Genomic DNA, 25,082 nt, shown 5'->3' with positions numbered 1-25,082 from the left:
GAATTAACAAAATTGACAAACCCCTAGCCAGACTCACCAAGAAAAGAAGAGAGAAATCGCAAATTAATAAAATCAGGAATGACAGAGGAGAAATCACAACAGATACCAATGAAATACAAGAGATCATAAGAGAATACTATGAAAAACTATATGCCAACAAATTGAACAACCTGGAAGAAATGGACAAATTCCTAGACTCCTACAATCTCCCCAAACTGAATCAGGAAGAAATGGAGAATCTGAATAGACCAATCACAAGTAAGGAAATAGAAACGGTAATCAAAAACCTCCCCAAAAACAAGAGTCCAGGACCAGACGGCTTCTCTGGAGAATTCTACCAAACATTCAAAGAAGACTTAATACCTATTCTCCTCAAACTGTTCCAGAAAATTGAGAAAGATGGAGAACTCCCTAACACATTCTATGAAGCCAACATCACTCTGATCCCCAAACCTGACAAGGACAACACAAAGAAGGAGAACTACAGGCCGATATCACTGATGAACATAGATGCAAAAATCCTCAACAAAATTTTGGCAAACCGATTACAGCAATACATCAAAAAGATTATACACCATGATCAAGTGGGATTTATACCAGGGACACAGGGATGGTTCAACATCCGCAAGTCAATCAACGTGATACACTACATTAACAAAATGAAAACCAAAAACCACATGATCATCTCAATAGATGCAGAGAAAGCATTCGACAAGATCCAACACCCATTTATGATAAAAACCCTCAGTAAAATGGGTATAGAAGGAAAGTACCTCAACATAATAAAGGCCATATATGATAGACCCACAGCCAACATCATACTCAATGGACAAAAGCTGAAAGCCATCCCTCTGAGGACAGGAACAAGACAAGGGTGCCCACTTTCACCACTCCTATTCAACATAGTTCTGGAGGTGCTGGCCAGAGCAATTCGGCAGGAAAAAGAAATAAAAGGAATCCAAATAGGTAACGAAGAAGTAAAACTCTCGTTGTTTGCAGACGACATGATCTTATACATAGAAAACCCCAAAGAATCCACAGAAAAACTATTAGAAATAATCAACAACTACAGCAAAGTAGCAGGGTATAAAATTAACGTGCATAAATCAGTAGCATTTCTATACACTAACAATAAACTAACAGAAAAAGAACTCAAGAACTCTATCCCATTCACAATAGCAACGAAAAGAATAAAATACCTTGGGATAAACTTAACCAAGGAAGTGAAGGATCTATACAATGAAAACTACAAGACTCTCTTGAAAGAAATAGGCGATGACATAAAGAGATGGAAAGACATCCCTTGCACATGGATCGGAAGAATAAACATAGTTAAAATGTCCATACTACCTAAAGCAATATACAGATTCAATGCTATCCCAATCAGAATCCCAAGAACATTCTTCACAGAAATTGAACAAACAATCCTAAAATTCATATGGGGCAACAAAAGACCGCGAATTGCTAAAGCAATCCTGAGCAAGAAAAACAAAGCCGGCGGAATCACAATCCCCGATTTCAAAACATACTACAAAGCTACAGTGATCAAAACAGCATGGTACTGGTACAAAAACAGGTCCACAGATCAATGGAACAGAATTGAAAGCCCAGAGATAAAACCACACATCTATGGACAGCTAATCTTCGACAAAGGAGCAGAGGGCCTACAATGGAGAAAAGAAAGTCTCTTCAACAAATGGTGCTGGGAAAACTGGACAGCCACATGCAAAAGATTGAAAATTGACCATTCTTTTTCTCCACACACCAAAATAAACTCAAAATGGATCAAAGACCTAAAGATTAGGCCTGAGACAATAAGTCTTTTGGAAGAGAATATAGGCAGTACACTCTTTGACATCAGTTTCAAAAGAATCTTTTCAGACACTGTAACTCCTCAGTTGAGGGAAACAATAGAAAGAATAAACAAATGGGACTTCATCAGACTAAAGAGCTTCTTCAAGGCAAGGGAAAACAGGATTGAAACAAAAAAACAGCTCACTAATTGGGAAAAAATATTTACAAGCCACTTATCCGACAAAGGGTTAATCTCCATAATATACAAAGAACTCACACTGCTTAACAACAAAAAAACAAACAACCCGATCAAAAAATGGGCAGAGGACATGAACAGACATTTCTCAAAAGAAGATATGAATATGGCCAATAGACACATGAAAAGATGTTCATCATCGCTAATCATCAGGGAAATGCAAATCAAAACTACACTAAGATATCACCTTACCCCCGTTAGATTGGCAAAAACATCCAAAACCAAGAACGACAAATGTTGGAGGGGTTGTGGAGAAAGAGGAACCCTCATACACTGTTGGTGGGAATGCAAACTGGTACAGCCACTATGGAAAACAGTATGGAGATTTCTCAAAAAGTTAAAAATAGAAATACCCTATGACCCAGCCATCCCATTACTGGGTATCTATCCTAAGAACCTGATATCAGATATCTCAAGAGTCCGTTGCACCCCTATGTTCATTGCAGCATTATTTACAATAGCCAAGACGTGGAACCAGCCTACATGCCCAGAAACTAATGATTGGATAAAGAAGATGTGGTATATATACACAATGGAATACTACTCAGCCATAAAAAAAGACGAAATTGGCCCATTCACAACAATGTGGATGGACCTCGAGGGTATTATGTTAAGCGAAATAAGTCAGTCAGAGAAAGACGAACTCTATATGACTCCACTCATAGGTGGAAATTAGTATATTGAGAAGGAGATCTGATTGGTGGTTACCAGGGAAAAGGGGGGGTGGGGGGAGGGTACGGAGGGGGAAGTGGTGTACCCACAACATGACTAACAAAAATGTACAACTGAAATCTCACAAGGTTGTAATCTATCATAACATTAATAAAAAAAAAAAAAAAAAAAAAAAAAAAAAAAAAAAAAAAAAAAAAAAAAAAACCTAGGAGGCACAACCGATCTCTTCCAACCCTACACCCCTTAGAGGACCAAGCACAGGCTTTGTGCAAAGTGGACACTCAAAATGTTTGCTAAATGAATAATTCCATTTGCCTCTGATGAGTCAAGGGCACTTAAGACTTTTACAGTGTCCTAAGGTCATAATGATGAGCAGTAATTACCAAGAAATCATGCACACATCCATCCCGGCCCCGGGTCAGCACCAGTGGAAAGGTTTTGCTGGTTTGCAGGGGAGCCTGGACACCGCCAAGATGCTAAAGCTTTAAAACAGAACAACAAGCAGAGGTGGGCACTAGAGAACCAAGCAAACCTGGTGACTGTGCTCTGAGGCCCGTCTGGTTGGTGCCAGGCCCGGGGGCCACGAGCAGGCAAGACAGACCCACCGTCCTCCAGGGGCTTTGCGTCTGCCGTTGGGGAGGAAAACAGGTAACTCCAAAACAGTGTGGTCAGCGTTACAGGAGGAAAGGTGGAGGGGGCAGGAGGGATGCCAGGCCAGACGGGGGAGTCGGGAAGGCCTCCAAGGGGAACGGAACATGTACGCTGCACCTGCACGCGGAGGAAGTCAGTCAAAGGCAGACAGAGAACGAAGGAAAGAGGAATGGCAGACCAGCCTGTGGTTGATCAAAGCGCACTCTGGCTGCGTCACAGGGCGGGACTGACAAGGCTGGAGCCAGGGACCAGGTGGGTGGCTGCTGCAGGATTCACTGCGCAACGACATGGGCCTCTCAGGCTAGAAACAGGATGGCCGGTGTGCCGGGCGCAGTCCCCAAGAGCGTGTGGTGCTGTGGCTGTGGCTCAAAGGATGACAGCCCTGGACAGCAGCCTCCCAACTGCTGGGCTTCAGGATGGGGAGTGGGTTTGAGTTGGAGGAAACATGGCACAGCGCAGGGGTTTAAAAACTCTATTTGGTTGTAAAACACTCTGTTAGAATGAAATATGAGAACCTGATACTTTAAAAGAAGCTCTGTTGAACCTGGTGTGTGTGTGTGTGTGTGTATGCGCACACACGCATATGCGTGACATGAAGTCAGGCCTCCTCAGGCACCCCCACCCCATAGTTCTGTGTGCACAGGGACAATTCGGCCCCCGGGCCTGCTCCTGATCACTCTGTGACCCAGCTCAAAGCTCTACGACCTTCAGTCTTTTCAAAAATCTCACGAAAGGGCCAAACCTCAAAACCTCCAAAATCAACACCTCCCTTGAATTTCCAACTTTGGGCAGCACAGGGTTTAGTGAACTAGGGGCCTTGACAACCGATTGCAGGAATAATGTGCACTTTGAGGCTTATGATTCTCAGGACCAGAGCATCTCAACCAGGGCCCCTGGTTGAGGTTCAGGTGTCCCTCTGCTCCAGGTGGCCACACAGGGCTGGCTGTCCAGAGCCTCAGGCCGTGGGCATCTTCTCCCATACTGTAGTATGACTTTTCTAAGTGTGCCAACACACTGCTCTAGACGGGAGGAAGAAAAACGTCCACAGGAGCCCAGAATCTCCTTTGCCCTATCACGTACACCTCTTCCTGTCCCGCAAGCGCCCACTGCTCTTTTAATGACAAGGCAACACCAACTCCTCCTGCCTGCATCCTGGGAAGGGGAGCACAGGAGGCGACACGTAGTAGGGACAAAGGAGCACTGAGAGATGAGAGCCTTTCTCTCTGGGCTCCCTACCTCACGCCCTTCTGCCTTCTTCGGGCCCTTGGCCTACTGACAATCACCTCCTCCAGCAGCTGCAGACTCTCTCTCTGTCTCCTTTCATCGGCATAATTTTGGTTACAGTGGGGAAAAAACCTTCCATTTTGAGGGAGAAATATTCCGAAGGAAAAGCGCTGCGTTCCGTGAGAAGGCTGACTGTGGCCTCCGGTTCACACCGGCCCCCAGAGATGCTGAGAGGTTCTGAGGAAGACTCGAGATGGCTCAGTTCACTTACAGAGAAAAAGGCAGCAACGGACAGAGGGTGATAAAAACAGGTCTTCGTGCCCAGCATTACGGTCCGAGGAGGAGGGGTTGGTCTAACTTCGTGTGGGTTTCCTACTGCAGCGACACATGAAAACCAAGTCACCAAGCCCCCAGGACTGAATTAGGATACTAGAGGATGACTAATGTGGCCCGGGTCCCGCTTTGCTTCCTCGGGCCATCGGCACTGTGACAACCAAAAAATACTGCCTGGTAGCAGCGGCCAGCTCGCTAACGGGAAGCAGGTCCCTAGGCTCTTCGGTCCCCTGGCATCGGCCTGGGTCAGGCCTGGGGGGGTGCCCTGGAGCACACACTGATGGTGCAACCCCGAGGGCTGGCGCCACCCTCTGGCCATCCTCTGGCCCTGGGTTTTAGGGACTAAAGAGACGTACTGAGCACCACTACACCAGAAACAACCAACCCGAGAAACGTCTGCCAGAAAAATCTGCAGCCAACAAGATGAGCTGAGATGCTCCCTGTGGAAGTGTTCCCTGAAAACATGTGCCATGATGACAGCCTTTTCCCGACTATTCCAATGGAAGAATATCTCATTACCGACAAAAAGGAGCCAAATCCAGCCAGGGGAGCCGCCTGTGCATCCCATGATTCTGAGGGAGCCCGGGGAGCTGCCTGCGCGTCCCATAATACTAAGGGAGCCCACGGAGCCGCCTGCGCCTCCCACGATACTGAAGGAGGCCAGCGTGCATGGTTTGGGGAGAAGGAGTGTGAAGACCTGGTTAGGTCTTCCTGAGGCTTCTGGGTTGCTAATTTGAGAACTATTCAATTCAATACACACTTATCAAGTACCTACTACATACAAAGAAATGTGGGGGGCTGGCCTGGTTGCATAGTGGTTAGGTTCCTGTGCTGTGCTTTGGTGGACCAGGGTTTGGGGGTTCAGATTCCAGGCATGGACCTAGCACTGCTTGTCAGGCCATGGCTGTGGCGGCATCCCACATAAAATAGAGGAAGATTGGCACAGACGTCAGCTCAGCAACAATCTTCCTCACCAAAAGAAAAAAAAAAAAAAGAAATGTGGGAGATACCACAATATAGTGGTCAAAAGAGAACTTTGGTATTGGTATCAGGTGGGCTGGAGTTTGCGTTCTGACCATTCTACTCACTTCCTGTGTGACCTCAATAAAGTTACACAACCTTTCTGTGCCTCAGTTTCCTCATCTGTAAAATGAAGGTAACGTATCTATCTTAAGGTGTTATTGTGAGAATGATACTTCAAGCTCGTAGAATAACGCCTGACCCCGAGTGAGTACTTGCTACCTGCTGGTTATTGTTATTGTTATTATTATGCTCTCTGTGCACCTCCATTCCCTCATCCATAAAATGGGCACAAGAACCAAAGCTCCCTCATCGGGCTGCTGTGAGGATTAAACGGAATAATGTATGTATGGTGTTTAGCGAAGAACCTCCACATAGTAAGCAGGAAATGAAGGCCAGTCATTGTTATTCCTAGCAGAGTCTCCTCAAATCATTTTAAAAATAAGACACCCAGATCTGCATGACAGTCCACGCAGCAAAGAAATCCTTATGTGAACGTGTTTGGCAAGGGGCATTTTGTGACCGTGCCCCCGTCACTGCCCCCCGCCATGAGTCCCAGTGATGCACAGAGTACTCTGCTTTGTGCTGGTTAAGCACCACGGTGGCTCTCCCTGGAGTTCTGATGTCCCTCTGAACAGTCCAGCTCCCCTTTAACCTGACACTGAAATGCATCCGCTCTGCCATTCGAGGGGCTATTTGAGATTCTGGCTTTGTCGAGTAGCAGAAGGCACAAAGGCCTCCCCTGCCAAGGCTCCTGAGGCGGGGCCGCTGGCTCCGCAGAGGACAGAAACGTGGCGCTTGGTGGCATCCAATCCCAGAAGTCACTCTCAGAGTTGCGAACCTTGTGCAGCCTGTCCTCCATCCTGGAAAAGAGCTGAGCATGCGCCACACAGGACATCCCTGAGATGAGGGCCCCTGGAGCTGCAGGGCGTCCCGGGTCCCCGTGGGTGGGAGCAGAGCTAGGGGCTCAAACCCACGCTTGGCTCCAAAGTCCACGTGCACAAATCCTGAGACACCTGCCTCCTCCCCAGGGCACCTCCTTTCCAGTTACAAGACATTCCCACCACACTCTGGTAGGACATCAGTTCAACGCTCTCCTTGGTCTTTTTTTTTTTTTTTTTTTGCTTTGTCCGTCTGCTATTTGGCCAACCCCGCCACCTAGTGGTCAGTCGAGCACAAACACGGGTCTTCTCAAGACGGGAGACGGCCCACACCACACTCAGGACAGGAGGGACCTTGCATCCAAGAGGCGGAAACAGAAATGAAGCAAGTTGCCTGAAGTCAGAGAGAAGGACGCCGACGTGGAACAGCTGGGACCTTAGTGTGAGGACATGGATCTGATCCAGACTCTGCCTAAATTGTACCCTCAGCAAGAAACTTCTATCAATCATTCAACAAACATCCATTGAGCACCTATTGTGAGCCTGTCACTGCACCAGATGGTGGGGACATGACAGTAAGTAGGAGGGCAAGTCTCTATCTTCACAGCCAACCAGGAGAGGAAGATAAGTCAACAGGGAATCAACAGCATCACTAGTGAATAGGAATTAAGGACTCTGTGCTGCCAGACACGGCGCCACGAGCCCGGCGCACTCACCCACGCCATCTGCAAACAATCGCATGAGGGGGCACAGGTACTACTCTCGCTTTGAAACGAGTAGGAGAACACTGAGGCTATGACTAATGACTCAGGGCTCGTACACGTTTCTAAGTTTCTGAAAACGAGCTTGTTGGACCAGACACTAAAAGATTTCCAAGGCCTCTTTCCGGCTCGGTTTCTCTTTACTTGTAGGATTTTCAGGGTAGAGCTTGGAGCAGAAAGCAGGGCTGCTGACCACGAATCCAGTGCTTTCTCTCCAGACACTGTGCTGATCAATGTTTACTAATAATGCATAGTGGTTATCGAAGGCTTACTCTGTGCTCTGTCCTGAACTTATATCAGCTCATGCCACCCCCTCAACAACCTAGGGAGATCTTTAAAATGGAAATAATACTGAGGAACAAATCATACCCTAAAGTGGTTAAAAAAAAAGTTCTCAGGATAAATGGAGAAGCTCCCAACCTAAGCCAGTTGTAGGATTCTCCACCCCTGCTGCCTCTGATCTGTTACGTGTGGATAAAGATACTTATGCTTGGTGTCCTCAGGCCCTCACGAAGGGAATGGATAAAGGGCCCAGCCAACGATGGTTCAAAGGTGTTGCTGTCCAGGGAAACAGGAGCACATTTCTCAACAATGTTGCCTTGGGGTAACTCTGGGACTCCAGAAACAGCCACCGAGCTTGCGAGGCCAAGTGTCGGGCAGACTCGACCCCCTGCTTGTATTTATGATTCTAAATGAATACAGCCCATTCCAGCAGTTCCACTAAGTCCACCAGAGATCAGCAAACTCTCCAGCACGGCACTGTCATCGCCCTTTATTCTGCCCTCCCTGGGGTAGCTACACAGCATCTGCCTTCCAGGGCGAGGGCAATCAGGCAAAGCCCACAGCGAATCTGCAAGCGGAGCCCTGAGTTCCTGGGGAGCCTTGCTCCAGAGCCACGGGAAGACCCTCCTGCTGCTTGGAGCAGGACCACCGCCCCCTACACCTGCAAAAGCAGACCCTGCAAACCTGGAGCTCCCCAGGTCTTGTAAAGGTCTTCACGTCCCCAGCCATCTCCAGAAGGATGCTCCAGGGGGCCACGGGAGAACATGCGCGAGACATGCTGCAACGCTGAGCCTAGGATGCTCGGCCGCTCTTGTCTGAAGGGTAAGCTCTCACTTCATGTGCTAGGTCTAGACATCCAAGGCCACCTTGCTGACCACCATCCCTGTCCATCTGTCGTAGGAACTGTGACACTCGTAGTTCCCAGCACAGGATAGTGATCAGCAATTTGTTTGTCTGTGGACTTCAACACCCATCCTGACACGCTCAGGACCTAGCACCGTGTCTGGATCGCAGAGGAGCTGACTCCCGAAGAACTGGAAAGTAAAACAAGGAATTCCAGGGCTGGAAGAGGCTGAAGAAGTCCTCTCGTTTAAACCCCTGCCTGATATAGGATTTCTCTCAAAATAGCATTAAAAAAAAAAGTTAAAGGGGCCGGCCTGGTGGTGTAGTGAAGTTGGTACATTCCACTTCAGCGGCCCAGGGTTCGCCAGTTCGGATCCTGGGCGCAGACCTACACACCATTCATTGAGCCACGCTGAGGCGGCATCCCACGTACAAAATAAAGGAAGACTGGCAACAGATGTTAGCTCAGGCCAATCTTCCTCATCAAAAAGAAAAAGTTTCAGAAAGCATATGTGTGTATGTGTGCGTACATGTGCATAGAGATGGCATCTTTCTATTAGAAGGGGTGCACAGTGGTAAAGACGCAAAGAGCAAGATTCATTCGGATCTTCTTTCTTTGAGAATTAGCCACCATCTTTTTTTAGAAGTCTTTTTTTCCACCTTATTTTTCAACAAATACATGCTATTTAGAGAAAAATGTGTAAAATATATTAACGTGGAAAATACAAGTTAACATGTTGCTGTATTTCTCTCTGATCTTTTCTCGATGAGTTTTTAAGTAAGTGAAATCACACTCTATTATACAATTTTATATTTTGCTCCTTTTCAGCAATGGGGTCTCTGATTATACACTCTTTTTTGAGGAAGATTAGCCCTGAGCTAACATCCACCGCCAATCCTCCTCCTTTTGCTGAGGAAGATTGGCCCCGAGCTAACATCCGTGCCCATCTTCCTCTATTTTGTATGTGGGATGCCTGCCACAGCACGGCTTGATAAGTGGTGCATAGGTCCATGCCCAGGATCTGAACCGGCAAGCCCCAGGCCACCTAAGCAGAGTGCAAGAACTTAATCACTATGCCACCAGGCTGGCCCCTTTAAAACTTTTATTTTTATTTTTTATTTTTTTTAAAGATTTTATTTTTTCCTTTTTCTCCCCAAAGCCCCCCGGTACATAGTTGTATATTCTTCGTTGTGGGTCCTTCTAGTTGTGGCATGTGAGACGCTGCCTCAGCGTGGTCTGATGAGCAGTGCCATGTCCGCGCCCAGGATTCGAACCAACGAAACACTGGGCCACCTGCAGCGGAGCGCGCGAACTTAACCACTCGGCCACGGGGCCAGCCCCTTTAAAACTTTTATTTTGACATAATTTTAGTCTTAGGAAAAATTGCAGGAATACTATTAAAGAATTGTCTGATACCCTCCAACCAGGTTTGGATTCCTCAAATGTCAATATTTTACTATATGTACTTTAATCTCTGCACGCAGCCCGAGCGAGAGAGAGAGCACACGAGCGCGCGCGAGACAGCTGCAGATGTGATGTATTTTTACCCTTAAATACTCGAGTGTGTATTTCCCACAAGCAAGGAGTTCTCTTACACGACCACACTACTAGTGATAGAGACTATTGTCTCATCTACAGCCTTTTTCAGATTTCAGCAATTGTCCTAATAATGTCCTTTACACTAAAAGAAAACCCCAAATTCTACTGCATTCAATTATCCTATCTCTTTAGTCTCCTTTAATTGGGGACAGTTCCTGAGTCTTCCTTTGTATTTCACGATCCTCACATTTTCACGGGGGAAGGCCAGCTATTCTGCAGACCGTCTCCCTGGTCACACTCAGGTTCTGCACTCTTGGCTCACAGATGTGAATACGAGTCCACTTTACCTGGGCATTTCCTTATTGCAGAATCGTGTGCTGTTTTATAATTTTGTTTTAATTCCAAAATGAAGCGCACTCTCTTCCTATCAACTACCTATCTATTGGCTTTTCTCCATTAAGTTGTCTGTTTAAGGCTGTTGATACAATATCAGAAACTTTTTCTGACACTCCTGGTCAACGTGCAGTCCCACAGTTGACGAGAGCATCTGCTGGGCCTCCAGCCTACTGGCCTCGCAGACTGGCATATCATAAGATATATTTTAATTTAGAAAGAAATAATATTGCACTGCCGTCTTAGTAGACTCCATCTTAAAGTATGGTGATGAGGGTGTTGCTCCTCTCAGGATCCTGAATACATTCATTTGCTCGCTTCTTCCTTCATTCAGCAAACGTTTACTGAGTGTCTACTCTGGCCGAGTGTTCTTCGAGGTGCTGACATCAGGCTCTCACATAAAGAAATAAACAAGATCGTGCAGGCTGTGCTAAGGGCTATGAAATATCCCAGGAGCCAGAGGAGCCAGGGGAGAGCGTGGCACTTGGAGAAAGACGACGGAGGGGCGTGGCTGCAGCTGGGGAGCACAGAGGGCCAGGCTCAGCACTCACCACGACGCTCCATCAAAATGTCCGCAAACCACAACCTGTCCTAAGAGCCCGACGCCCTGTCCCGCCCTGTCCCCAGGACCCATTTCTACAGCCTGCCATGCCCTTCTCCTTCCTGCCTGTCCTACTCAGCAGAGTCTGAACTTCAGCGTGTCACAATTTGCGGATAATAATGAGAGCCTGAAAATGCCCTGAAATTAGAGGGAATTTACAAACCGCTCTGCTGCTGCTCAGCCTTGCAATTACCTGAACATCAAGGACTCACTGATGGGTCAGGCTGTCTCAACATCAGGTTAATGGCCACTTTCAGCAGTGGAAAGGGGACAGACGCCCAAGAAGAGGGGAAGGTACGTGTGTGTATGTGCGTGTGTGTGTGTGTCTGTACTCCTCCAAATAACAGGGGTGTGGGGGGGTGGCTGCAGACGCAGGCAAGGAGGTTGGACAGCCACAAAGCAGAGCAACCAGTGTGTGCTGTGGCCAGAGACTGGGCCAGCAGGAATCCCAGCTCCGCGGGCCATTCCAGCCTTTGGCCTCTGTCCAAGTGAGTCAAAGGGCAAGAAATGAGATGAGGCCCCCAGAAACTAATCCTGGGGGAAATATGTGCCCCGCTCCACAAGAAAGCCTCTTTGGTGCTTAGGACGATTGGTTTCCATACACCGGGGGCAAAAAGCAAGCACAATACCGTCAAAAAATGTTTTTTCTTACATAAAAATGGCATGAGATACAAAAAGATAAAACATATAAAAATATGATCAATCATCCTTAGACACCCCTGTCAAATATTTTAAACATTCCCAATAACATACAAGATGTGTTTCCTTTCACATCCTTCTTCTGGGGAAAAACAGCCCCAAGTAGGGAATTAATGTGATGCGTGAGTAACAGCCAGACACTCAGCAATGCTGTACCCTCAAATTGTGAAGGGTTTCTGAGAACAAAGAGAGAAAAAACCCCAAGTATTAAAAGTGTCACTAATATAAACACCGCTGTTGTGTCCTCCACTTGGGGGATGAAGATCCAGAACAATGAGATGATAAACATTCATCCAGGGACACCAACTACCGCTTGGTGGACAACAGACAGTGGACGAGTTTTTATTAGGAAGGCTCTTATTACAGGAGATACAACAGATGCTAAACAATCGGGTCAGATCTGGTATTTAAAAGGAATTGAGTACTTCACAGAGAATTAACAAAGAATAAGGGTGTCAGGATAACAATCATATTTCAAGAGAAGATGAAACATATGGAAGGTCTTTATAGTTCAACCATTATCCTTCTAAGTCCGTTTTGCATTTTGCTTTAAAACACATACAAAAAGCGTAGGCAGGAGGAGTGAAATAATTATTTCCTAGTCAGCCCCACTGTGACTGAGAGCTACTCCCCAGCGCTTAGCAGCAGGTGTAAACAGGCAGATAATTCAAACCTGCAGGACGAAACCACAGACGTCAACGCGGGCACCGGTGAGATGGAGTCTGTAAGCTGGAATCACGAATAGATATCCAGTCGGTGGTGGAAAATTCCCATCTTCTGGTTGGTTTCGTGTCTCTGCCACAACCTCAAGGGGTGCAAGGAGGCTCCAGACTGGTAAGGATTGGCCATAACTAGCACTGGTGGCAGAGGTTTGGTAGGTGTGACCCTTAAACCTGGCGGCCTTTTACCCACTTCAGTCTTTACAAATATAAAGCATTTAAACCCTAAGTTTAAAACGACTGTTTCAAGGCAAAAAACAACCAACCAACCAACCCACCCCCAAAACCCAAACTCCTGAAGGACCCAGCCCCTTTCAGGGTCCTGACTCATCACAGGCGGACAGTTTCTTTCCAGAAGACGAGGACGCCTTAGATGGCTCGCTGTAAACAGTTCTCTAGTTCTCCTCCAGGGGGCGAAGTTGGCCAGCATTTCACTGAAAAAGGAGCGCCTCGAAACTTGGATTTTCGCACAGCGCTAGAAAGACATCCGCGTCCAAAAAGGGCCTTTCCCTCGGCCGCCTCTTCTCACTCCATTTAGTTCTGACTGACACGCAAAGCCCTCCAGCCGCTTCGTGCAATGAGAGGGAAGGGACGTGAGGAAGGGGTGAGAGAGAGACTAGCCCTGTAGGTTGGCTGGTCCGTCCACCTAAAACTTGAGCTCGGTGATGGTTTTGCCAAAGCTGATACAGTCTCGAGCATATTCTTTGGGAGAATTTTCCACTGAGTCTGTGCCGGCCAGCTGATGCCTTGCTCAGGCTCCCTCCTAACCTCGCCTTTGCAGGGCCCTCCTCTGGGCATCCACAAGCCGCTGGGGTCTCAGTGCCCACCCCTCCTTCCCGCAGGAACTGTGGGACCTCTCCACCCGTCCAGGAAGGAGCCCAGACAGCAATCCTTCGTGGGGCCTCCCCCCCCCTCACTTACAGGGTCAGGAGTGAGCTCAGGTCCAGCCCAGAGGAGGACACACACAGGGGCAGAGCTTATTCCTGAGTGAGAAGCAAACTGAAGTTGCAGCGTCGTGGGGACCTCAAAACAAGGCAGAGGGAAAGACCCAGAGGGGGTGACAATTCTCCCTTCTTAGGGACAGATCCGGTTTTTATGGAACCTGAGCCTTAGATGATTTGGGGGCCTCTTTAGGAAAAGAATACAAAATTCGGACAACCACATTAGCTACGGGGCATCGGAAGGGGTCCTGGGCAATGAAAGACCCTGAAGCTTAAGCTTTGTAGCATCACCAGATCCGGGGGCGGCCCTGCAGATGACTGGTGTGTTGGCAAGGGGCTCCGGCAAGCCTGGTGCACAGAATGCACCGGACGGTCCCCCAGGGCCATGAGGTTCGGCCTCTGCGTCTGAGAGCAGACTGAGGAGCGGGGAGTCGGAGAGCGCGGTGGCCAGCCCGGAGCCCTACCGCAGGTCTGCTCCCTCTCCGTCCCGCCCCAGCGCACGGCAGATGCTCAGTAAGTCTCACTGACCGACCGACTAGGTGGCCCTGCTGCCGTGCCACCGGCCCATCCCTCCTTACGGCTGCACCGCTTCCCTTTCCTCTGGCTTCCCAGCCACGAGTCAGGCCTCCGTGTGAGGACAGACTGCTCCTGAAAGAGCTGTCCACAGGGACGAGCCAGTCAGACCGACACAAGAGCGGGATTCCTGCTCACCCGGATAACCCGCCCCCGAAGGCATCCAGGTCCGAGTTACACAAACTGCAACATCCCTCCAACAACTGTCGTCTGCATCCCACGAACCCTGCACCTGGCACAGCATGGGCACCTGGCCAGTGAGACAAAGGGCCTGGAGGTCCATGGGTCAGGACTGCCCACTGCCCCAGGGGGACCCCAGGAGAGAACGGCTCAAGGGAACGCCGCAGAGCCTGTTAAAGGGGACACACCTCCTGGGTCAGGAATCCCAGCACTGCCAAGGGCAGCTCTCCACTCCGCCTGACCAGGCCTCGGCCCCCGGCTGGGGTCACCCTGTTGGCTCAGGCCCTGCCTTCTCCTCCTCCTCCTCCACGGGAAGGTCACATCTCCTTCCAGGATCTCTGCAGGCTCCTCAAAGGTGCCCTCCATGCCAGTCTTATTGGGAAAGCCCAAAATAAGCTCATCTAAAGCATCTGGCTGAATATAGCTCTGTTTGCATATTTTCACAGTCCTTGTAAAAATAACATATAAATTTCTCCTAATCTAGCGGCAAAATCTTAACCAGGAAATGAGGTGAGGCCTAAAAAAATGGAAAGTTGTCCCGTTTGGTAATGCAGCTTGCTTTCGTGATACGCCACAGTGTGGTACTGAAAAGCAAACCAGCTACGGCAGGTTCCTGTTCTTTCTTGCACAGAACAGTGAGAACAACTTCTTACCTCTAAGAGTGTCTTCATAAAGCTGTTTATCACAAGGACAGAAGTGTTCTGCAAATTCTTATCTGTAAAATGGAGCTAATCTTGTGGCCAGAAAATAATGGCCACCATTATTTGGGTGCTTCCTGTAAGCCTGTCGTAGATTATTGCACTTAATCTCCTCAACAACCCTGCACGGTAAGATCCTCATTTTATTGACACGGAAATTGAGGCTTTAAGAGTAAGTGACTTGCTCAAGGTCACCCAAGTTTTCAGTGATGGATCTGAGGCTGGCAGGTTGAGACTCATTTCCAGCCCCTGGGTCATGCTGCCTCTGCAACCAAAAAACACTTTGTACCCTCTAAAGAACAAATGACCTTTGCAAGATAGCCATTTTTTTAAAAAAAGCTGGTAGTTGCACATATTTGGTTTCTTTCTCAAATTCCTATTTGATTAAAAAACATTTGCTGCAGGGGCTGGCCCCACGGCCAAGCGGTTAAGTTCATCCGCTCCACTTTGGCGGCCTGGGGTTTCACTGGTTCGGATCCTGGACACGGACATGGCACCACTCATCGGGCCATGATGAGGCGGTGTCCACATAGCACAACCAGAGGGACCTATAACTAGAATATACAACTATGTACTGGGGGGCTTTGGGGAGCAGAAGAAAAAGGAAAAAAAAAAAAAGAAGAAGATTGGCAACAGATGTTAGCTCAGCTGCCAATCTTAAAAAAAAATAAATTTTGCTAGAGAACTGGGCCACTTGTTTTTAAGGCTTTAAGTTTTTTAGAAATTATCACAACTCTCACATGAAGGTAATGATAAGAGCTACCATTTACTGATCACACAGCACGTGACAGGCCACTGTGCTGAATTCAGCACATGCCTTGGCTCCTTTAATACAGTTATCTTGTCAGTCAAACAGCATCATCTCCTTTTAACAGACGAGGGAACCGAGGCTCAGAGGGGTTAACCCACTCTCTCCAAAGCGTCTCAGTAGCCGGAGAAAGGTCTGAGCTCTAGTCTGTCTGCCTATATACCATGCCACCCCCTACAGTAAAACGCACACTGATAGAAAAGATGCTTTAGCTGACAGCCTGTCAGCTGTTCCCTATATCTGGACCGTCAAACGGCCAAATGGAAACCACTATATTCTCTCAGGCCAAGAGAAGAAGACAGACGAGCCGTGCCAGCAAGTCCAGCTCTGTCCTCCCAGCCTCTGCCTCCAACATCTCCTGGGGCTGCGGGGAGGGCAAGTGGGGGAGTGCGCTCCATCTGCCATCTTTGTAAACAGCCAGTAAAAATACCATAAGGACATAAACCAGGTTCACCTCTGACACGTAATGTTGAGTGCCGCCAGGGGAACCAGTCCATGATGGAACTACTTGAAATGCATTTAACGCATTCGTAGGCCACCGTCCCCAAAGTGACTCCACCTTTAGCTGACCCAAGCGTCTCGCTGGCATGTGCCCCTTGCGCCCCTGAGAGGCTGCCTTTACCACGGGGTGGGCAGCCTAAATGCAGAGTCACCTGCTTGTTACAGGATCCTCCATCCCAGTGGCCCAACTTGCACATGACGAAGAGGGCGTGTGAGCAGAGAGGCCAGGTTCAGCAGGCTGGGACCGGAGGAGGCAGGGAAACCTGCTGACTCCGAAGGACACGAACATAAAAGAAAAACTGCAAAGAAGTGTGTGTGTGGGGTGTCTTCGGAGAGCAGTAGGACCCACTCTGCAAAGCTTGATTTTGCAGAGTTCACACACTTTGGAGGGAGTCCTGAACAGAAGGCACCCGTGAAGCATGGCAGATCAGCCCTCAGATCAAAGGAAACTAGTTAGGGCCATGATGGTGAGGAATGGTGACTGAGCACAGGGTGTGCAAATACTAGCTTTCTGCTGGGGTTATAGGAAGGGCGCTTAGTGTGGCAGTGAGAAAACCTAGCCAGAGACAAGGTCCAGGGCCTCCCTTTGGTCTTAAGAACAGGTGTTGGGGAATCCTTGCCCCCAGGCAGGTTTTTTCAGGTTCACACGCTTCCGACCCCATTAACGGGGCCACAGGAGCAGCATCTTTCCAACCACTCCAATTACCTGACAATCTGAATGGGACGTTCGGGAGGGAGGGAGGGAGCTCCCCGTGCCTGGAGAGGTTTCAAGCCCAGGATGAAGGACCACTTTTAGGGGTGCTGAAGAGGAGTTCCTTGCACTGGGCCAGGGGTTAACAGTTACCGAGATAAGATGCTAAAGTGGAAGTTTCTACTGAGGCATCAAAATGCAACAGATGGGAAATTCCACAGCAGGAGGCCAGACCGTTATGTGGAAATTTCTAAGAAGCCAACCCAGCCAGCTCAGAGATCTGTCAGGAGGATAGAAACAGGTCAGGACAGTGAAACGTGATGAGGATTCTGGGTGAAGACTCCTCGGAAGTGCTCTGAGTCTCACCCTCCTCAGGTGGGTGGGGTGAGAGGTCAGCCTTTCCTCTCAAGCCTAGAGCAAAGCATCTCAAAGGCAACATCTGGAGGGCTTGCCATGTGTCTCCTAGAGCTTGCGGATCCCTAGGTGACACCTGCCTGAGGAACCAAACTGTGAGGGGGCGGCCAGAGCCGCCTAAGGAGGAGAGCAGAAGACTGTGTTGGGTAAGGCCTGCCCCCTACGCCCCTGGATGGTTAAAGGAATGTGAACCCAGGACACCAAGAATGCCAGCAGGGGTCTCCAGGTGCTACCCACGAGGGCTTCAGCCTGAGGTCAGAGGACCCCAAATTGAGAATCTGAACGGAAACCAGAAGCTGCTGGCGGGTGGTAGCAGTCAACAGGAGGAGAGGCACCACCTGAGTCCTGAGAGGTCCAGATGGAAAGTTCCAGTGGGGGAGTCCTCCAGAGGCCAGAGAAGTGGCCAGGAGAGAGAAGAGTCCCTTTGCCCATCAGTCAGGCCCAGAGAGCCCAGTGCCAGGTGTGACAGGAGCAGCCAGGTAGGAACTTCCTTCTGTCCCTCTGCCTCACCTGGGGAGGCCTGAGCAGTGGGCGTCTGGAGGAAGGCGGAGGAGGGGAGGCCCTCACTGGCAGGACGGAGGGGAGGCTTCCCTTGGAGTGACTACTGCCTGTTGATAGACTCCAGTGGGCATTTCCAATTATCCAGAGAGTGTGAGAGTGTGTGAGAGAGAGAGAGAGAGAGAGGGAGAGAGAGAGAGAGAGAGAGAGAGAGAGAGAGAGAGAGAGAGAGAGAGAGAGAGAGAGGGAGAGAGAGGGAGAGAGAGGGAGAGAGAGGGAGAGAGAGCGAGAGAGAGCGAGAGAGAGAGCGAGAGAGAGAGCGAGAGCGAGACTGAGTGAGCGAGAGAGAGAGAGAGAGAGAGAGAGAGAGAGAGAGAGAGAGACACTTATGGTTTGACTTAAAGGGACCATAGGACTTTTTATCACCTAAGAGTAACCAGAAAAGTCGTAGGCTTCATCAAATTTTATCAGGAAATGGGCAAAAATATAACCCACTGAATAAACTTCAAGAGAACAGTGGGAGACAAGAATAGAGCTGTGTCTTAAGTTGCCTTGTACAATGGACTAGTACAGCTAACCTTTGCTAAGCACTGACTATGTGCCAGGCACCAGGCCAAGCACTTCACAGACATCACCTCATTCAGTCCCCTAACAGCTTCGTGAGGCAGGTGTCATCCCCTCTGACAGATAAGGAAACTGCAGCTCAGAGAGGTCAGGCAGCTTTCCCAGAGTCACACAGGCAGGTAAGTAAAGGAGTAGCCTGACTCAACCCCAAGTCTGACATCTCGCCCTGAACTCTTTTATTCTCCCGGATGAGCAGTTTTCAGCAGACAGTTGTGACTAACGCGGGACAGGGTCTTGGGTCCTGCCCACCCTTCCCTCTCAGGAGTCCCTGAGCTAGAAAACCAAAGGGCAGAGTTTGACAACTACTGAGCTGCACGATCGTAGCGGTCTCTTCCAACTCGAGGATTCTATGGTTCCATCATCCGTGGAGGGGAAGCTGGAGGAGGTGGACCCACAGCTGCAGATGTGGGGAAGAGGACAAGCTCAGAGTTTGTATCCCGTGTCCTTAGAGAGGCAGCGGGAAGGAGCTGGTTCCAGCAGGTGGTCCTACACCAGACCTGAGGGTCACAGAATTAGTCACGGGCATAAGTACACAGTTCAGATAATGCCCGGACAGCACTCAGCTCAGGGCCCGACACCAGCGTGAGCAATAGGTAAATGGCAAGTAGAAGTGTGAAAGGTTTACACATACGCCTAAAAACCTCAACATGTAATTTAATGCAGGATACTCAGCCACTGACATCACTGTGTCTGTTCCATAAGGAGCCGGGTTTATCGTGGACGCTAAACTTTACCAGTTGAGCCAAGACAAGAAATGGACGAATGGGATTCAGCGAACCAAATCTCACACAATTCGAGTAAGGCTGAAGCCAGGGCTCGTAAGCAGTAGGGGGCCATGGAGTCCTACGAGAAAATGATGGAAGCAGGATCCCTTTCTCCAGTAAAAAGGTGCACATGATTTTGCACATAATTATAGAAACCCATTCACGGACTTATTCAATGGATGACAAATCCACTGAAGCCCATTCGTTGTCCTTAGGTTAGTAACCACTCTTCCAGGTCCTGGGGACACAACCTGAGGTCCTCAGGACCCATAGTGGGGTCACTATTCTCATCCTCTCCATGTGCTCATTGTTGCTAGTCTCCATCAGGATACCACACTCGGAATAGGTAGTCACTGTAAATCAAGCTGAATCTAATTTTAAAACTTTTGAGTTTAATGGGCAGCAAATTAAGAATTTCTAAATCAGTGACTCTGGTATCTAGAAATTTTATCTGTTTGGCATGCTCTTTCTTTCCTTCCTTCCTCTGGTAACGAAATTCCTCTTTTTTTCATAGGGACCCCATTCCATGTAATTCTGGTGGGATTCACCCTCTCTCAAGGGACACATGAACAAGCCCTGGCCAAACAGCTACTGCTCATTGTCTACTGCCTACTTCTGGTGAAGTCAATTCAGGCAAGGAATCCAAACTGGGCCAGTCCAGATCCCTCCTTGGTACTATTGTCAGAACTATGGAAAAAGAGACATTCACTTTTAACTGAGAGCCATAGCTGTGAGGATGATGGAAATGTCATGCTGATGGCCACCTCTGGTACCATGGTGAGGGAGGGCTTGCCTGTGAATGAAGCTCAGAGTGTTAAGAAGAGGCAGCAGATGGAGAGAATGAAGAATAACGGCCTAATAATATCTCATGAACCTCTGGATACAGCTATGCCTAAAGCCCACGCCAGCATGGAAATTTTAGTCATGTAAGTCAAGAAACTAGTTTAAGTCAGATTTCTGTTACTTGGAACCAGAATAATTCTAATAAACCTGATCTAAGTGAAAATAAAGCCCAAAAGGAAATTCCCATTCCTGGGAAGTCTTCATGGAATTCTGGGCTCCTCTCTGACAATAATGCTTACTGAATTAAAGTTTTTTCATCCTATGACATTCCTGCAAAAAGTCTAGGCTTAACATTATTCTTATACCACCCCCCTGCTCCTCATAGTTCATCTTACCAATGCTGCCACCAACCAGACACTAGCTGGTGTGATGAATATTAAAGTTATCAACCAGAAGAAGAGAGTCCCACAAGTGGACAACAGTAGCCCAGGTTACAGTTTGCTACCATCCAGCAACCACCTGGACTTCACCACTCCTATTGCCATGAGCTTATCAAACTGCCCTGGTTCCCCTAAAAGGTAGAGGACACTCCAGTATCAGAAATGACCGTGGGGCTCAAAACAGCAGGAGAGATCCACGTGGAGCAAGGGAAGAGGCCCACTCCCCAGAGTGAGTCAGGGCAGAGGATGACTGGGGCGTGGGGAGAAATAACATTCACAGAGTACTTTCTGGAAGTTGTTTATCATTCTTTTGTAACAGCTATGGTAAGTAGGTTTCCACTCGTGTGCTGAATCTGGTCCACGGCCAAATGCCCCAGCTCAGCATCAAGAGCCACGACCACCTGTGAAGTCCATAACGAGGTGGGGAGGGGATGAACGTACATATCTGTTACTCCAGCTGAAACTGTTACATTTTATCCTTGGATTAAGCAAGGCTGACAGAGACATGCCTACCTGGACTGGAAGGGCTTTTCCCGGACTGCGGTCGGGTGTTACATCATTCGCCCTCACCAATACCGAGGGCGGTCCTCACTGCTCTATTTATTACAGGGAGGCTGTCCATCACCTTATGTGGGATCCTCTTTATGAGCACTCTGGAGAAATGACTCTCAGTCTTGAATCACAATTAACCTCGATTCTTCTTGGTAACTAGTATACTTTTATCTTCCGACCACCATGAACTGTTAACTGAACGCATTTTCCTTTGGTGCTGACTGCGCAAAAGGTCAGATCCAGCCCGGGGGGCCTGGGGCACGTGGACAGGCTCTCACCCTCCACAGGGCGAACCTTACCTCTGACTCCACCTTGCCTCTCTTGCTCCACACGTTTCCTTCCTTCTGTATTTTTCTGAGTTTCATTATATTATACATGAATTCAAAAGCCACCTCAAAAATCTTTGAAAGAAGACAAGCACATACGCCAGATCAACAGCAATCAAAATAACGTGGAACAAACCGGATGGTGGATAGAGGGCAATCTTACAAACACTGTCTGCTGTGGCCCCTGTCACAGTGATGCTCCAAGTGGGCAGGCTGGGAAGGTGGTGGCCTTGGACCAGGAACAGCGCTGGGCCACAGTGTCAAGTCAGCAGCTGTCTCAGTCCTGCCCTCCCTGCATTCCTGCCTCCTGTGCGTCTGCGCCCCTCCCTCCACCCCATCCTTCCTGGGGAGGCTGGTACCCTCTGCTCCGTTCCTGCGCACCCTGTGTCACCTCCTCGTTAGTACTGCTGGGTGCTCTCCCATCCCCAATTCCTCCCACCAGAGCGGAGCAGCTCATACTCGCACAGGACCTTGCACTTGATGCTGATGAGCTGTCAATGGTTGATGGCAGCTTGACCAAGTATTTCTCCTCTCAGAGATGAGTACATTTTAACTAGGTATTTTGAAGAGGAAAAGACCAAAGAACTAATTCACTAATGATGGGATAGGCTGTAATTATGGTACCGATGCAACCGAATGGGGACTTCCTGTAAATCTCAAATTCTGTGCAGAGCAGTTAGCACAGTGCCTGGCACACAGTCAGCATTCAATAAACAGTAGGCATGAATTAGGACTATCGTTGCTGTCATGCTTCATCCCACCACCATCACCACTCCACTACTCAGTGCCCATTCCTGTGTCACCACCGTGACCACCACCACGGAGGTAACTGCTCCTTTCTGAGCAGTGGCTGGCCGCAGACCCACAATCAATCAATGCATTTGACTACATTTTATGGTTTATAAGCACTGGCACATACATCATCCTTTTTGATCTTCTTGGCAATCCTTGAGTGAGATATCATTCCCATTTTATGGATGAGGAAACTGACGCTCAGAAAGGTTGAGTTTACAAGGTCCTAGAGCCAGAAAGTCGCAGAGCCTGACCTCAAACCCAGGTCCCATATAAATCTCTGGTTCGTTCCATAACAAGTGGTTGCCAACTGCGTAGCAATCAGATCAGAACCATCTGGGTGCTTTAAGATTCCTGGATGTGGACAGCCCAGTGGAAGCGACTATGAGCATGTATTTCAACAGGTGCCTCGTATGATCCCGAGGAGCTGCTGGTGGGTGACCAGGTGCACTGTCCATGCAGCTTCCCAGCTGACTGAGCACCTGCTGTCCTCCAGGCCCTGTGCTGACACTGCAAGGAAGGCACAGGGAGCCTCTGCTCTCACAGCGCTGGCAAAGCCGTGGAGGAAGAAAGACGAGCCACGGTGAAGACGAGTGAATCACAGAGGCTGTGTCTGGCTCTAAGGAGTTCAGGGCAGGGATCTCAGATAGAGGAACAGGCAGGGCAGGCCACGTTATGGAGAAGGAAGATTCTTCTGGGCCCTGCTGAATGGGAAGGATTTCTGAGTAGAGAAGGGTGAGCAGCACGAGGTGTCCTCAAGAGAAATGGTAAATACACTAGTGTGGCTAGAATAAAAAAATAGCAGGAGATGAGCAAGCGAGGACTGGGCCAGATAACAGAAGCGGAGAAGCCAGAGAGAGGAGCCGAGGCTGATGTGGAGGGTGATACAGAGGCACTGACAGTTTTAAGCAAAGGAGGTGCATCCTGGAAGCTGGACTGCAAGATGACTAGTGTGGCGATGCCGTGTGGAATGAAGGCAGGGCTGGACAGTGGGGAACCTGGAATTGGCAAGACCACCAGGAATGTGCTGACCTGGCGGAGATGCCAGGTGGCCAAGAGTGAGACCAGGACTCTAGGGCCTGTCAATCCCAGTGGGGTGAGAGGACGGCCTCTGAGACAGGAGTGGGACCTGAGTCCTCTCACTCTCCACGCTCTTTTCATTCGATCACAGCTGTTTTCACGTGACCCAGAAACACTGAATGGTAGGTTGTAAAAACGGCTACAGTTTCTCTCCTCCCTGTATCCAGGCTCCTTGCAATGTGATTCTGCAGCTCCTCTCACCAAGAGGTAGAATCTTTGTCTGTATCTCTTGACTCTAGGCTAGCCATATAGCTTGCATTAGCCAACAGAATGTGCTGGAAGCAACGCTGTGCCAGTTCTGAGCCTTGGCCTCAAGATGCTTCTGCTCTCTCTCTAGGTACCCTGCCCAACCGCCATGTGAACAAATCCAGCATAGCCTGCAGGATGGTGAGACACACGTCTTAGTCATTGTCATCACTCCAGCCAACAGCCAGGTGACCCCCAGAAGCAAAGCCTAGCTGACCTGCACCCACGACTGACTGCAGACACATGGCTGGTTCCAGCTGAAACCAGAAGACTCACACAGTCGAGCCAGCCCAGCCCCAATCGTCAACCCACAGAACTGAGGGATAAAGAAATGATTGCTACTTTTGAGTCCTTAAATTTCGGCTCAAATTTCTGGCAGTAAATTTTGGGGAGTTATGCGGCAAAAGCTCACGGCTACACACTGCAAATGACAGCATCGTCACACAGCAGGGAGGGGCGCCACCCGAAGCCTCAGAAGCTTTTTCACTGAAAAAGTACGTTACTGGGCTAGCTCTCAAGGAAGTTTTCTGCCATCACAGAAAGGTTGTCTCACAATAATTGTATTTAGGTTCAAAGAGAGATGAGAGAAAAAACAGAGCAATAAGAAAGCCCTCATGTTACAGCCCTGAGTCAATTTTCATTACAACACACTGCAGCGACTGTCTGAATTCCTTGGCTGAAGGAACACTTTGTTGCTTTGGATACCGCTCGAAACAAGCGGACCATCAACAGGGGCCTGGAAATAGTTCATTACAAAAAAAAGTTTTTATTTTAATAGTATTTGGCGTGTAATCGTAGATCTTTTCCCTGACCACATTCTTAGCAAAAGAACATGGATTGATCTGCTTTTTTTTTTAAGGCAAAGAAACATCTTAAATCATTTCAGAGAGGAAAAAAAAAAGTGTGAATAAATAGACATTTAATCATAGGACTGTTAGGGATGCATCTAACTGAGAAGCATGAATACCATTTCAAAAATGATGTCAAATAGTCACTTTGTTTTAAAAATGAAAGAGCACTTACCAGTAAGACTTCGTGTGGCCCACCGTTATCAGGTTTAAAGCGATGAAACGAGTCTGAAATAGAATTAAACAAACATTCCATCAGTAAACCACGTTTGGAAAGGATGTGCTTTCGATCCCAAGTGACTGCCATAATGTTGAGTAATTTATTCTTTTGGTTAAAGATTAGCAAAGCTTTTTCTGGCTCCTGATGGAAGAGGGAGAGTTTCTCGCCTACATATTTCAACTTCCTGAACAGAGAGCATTCTCTCATCTACTTCAGGGCGTGCTGAAAGGCTGAGGCCAGTATAACTATAAATGGTAGTGTTTTCGTCCAAACCTCTCCAAGTCAGCAGAAGCCTCCCCTCTGACGGCTCTTGCCTTGGTCCCTTGACCCGCTTCTGCTAGGAGCAGGCCATGGCTTCCTTTGTGGAGCCCATCAAAAAGCAGATGCTCCAGCATGACTTAAGAGCAACGCAAGGAGCACACAAGGTTTTCCAG

The 25,082-nt window shown here is 48.6% G+C and overlaps 1 protein-coding gene across 5 annotated transcripts in view; it reads right to left on the bottom strand.

Moving 5' to 3' along the window:
- Window positions 1–25,082, bottom strand: part of GNG12 (G protein subunit gamma 12) — a 123,577-nt gene that overhangs the window by 48,414 nt on the left and 50,081 nt on the right. For all 5 annotated transcript variants that reach the window (XM_070268864.1, XM_023641879.2, XM_070268863.1 and 2 more), the window contains exon 2: window positions 24,604–24,656. The gene's annotated coding sequence lies outside the window, so the exon portion shown is untranslated. The remainder of the gene's footprint in view (window positions 1–24,603; window positions 24,657–25,082) is intronic.

The sequence above is a fragment of the Equus caballus genome, chromosome 5 (genome assembly GCF_041296265.1).
Source record: "Equus caballus isolate H_3958 breed thoroughbred chromosome 5, TB-T2T, whole genome shotgun sequence".
Lineage (NCBI taxonomy): Eukaryota > Metazoa > Chordata > Mammalia > Perissodactyla > Equidae > Equus > Equus caballus.
This window is presented reverse-complemented; position numbering and strand designations above follow the sequence as displayed.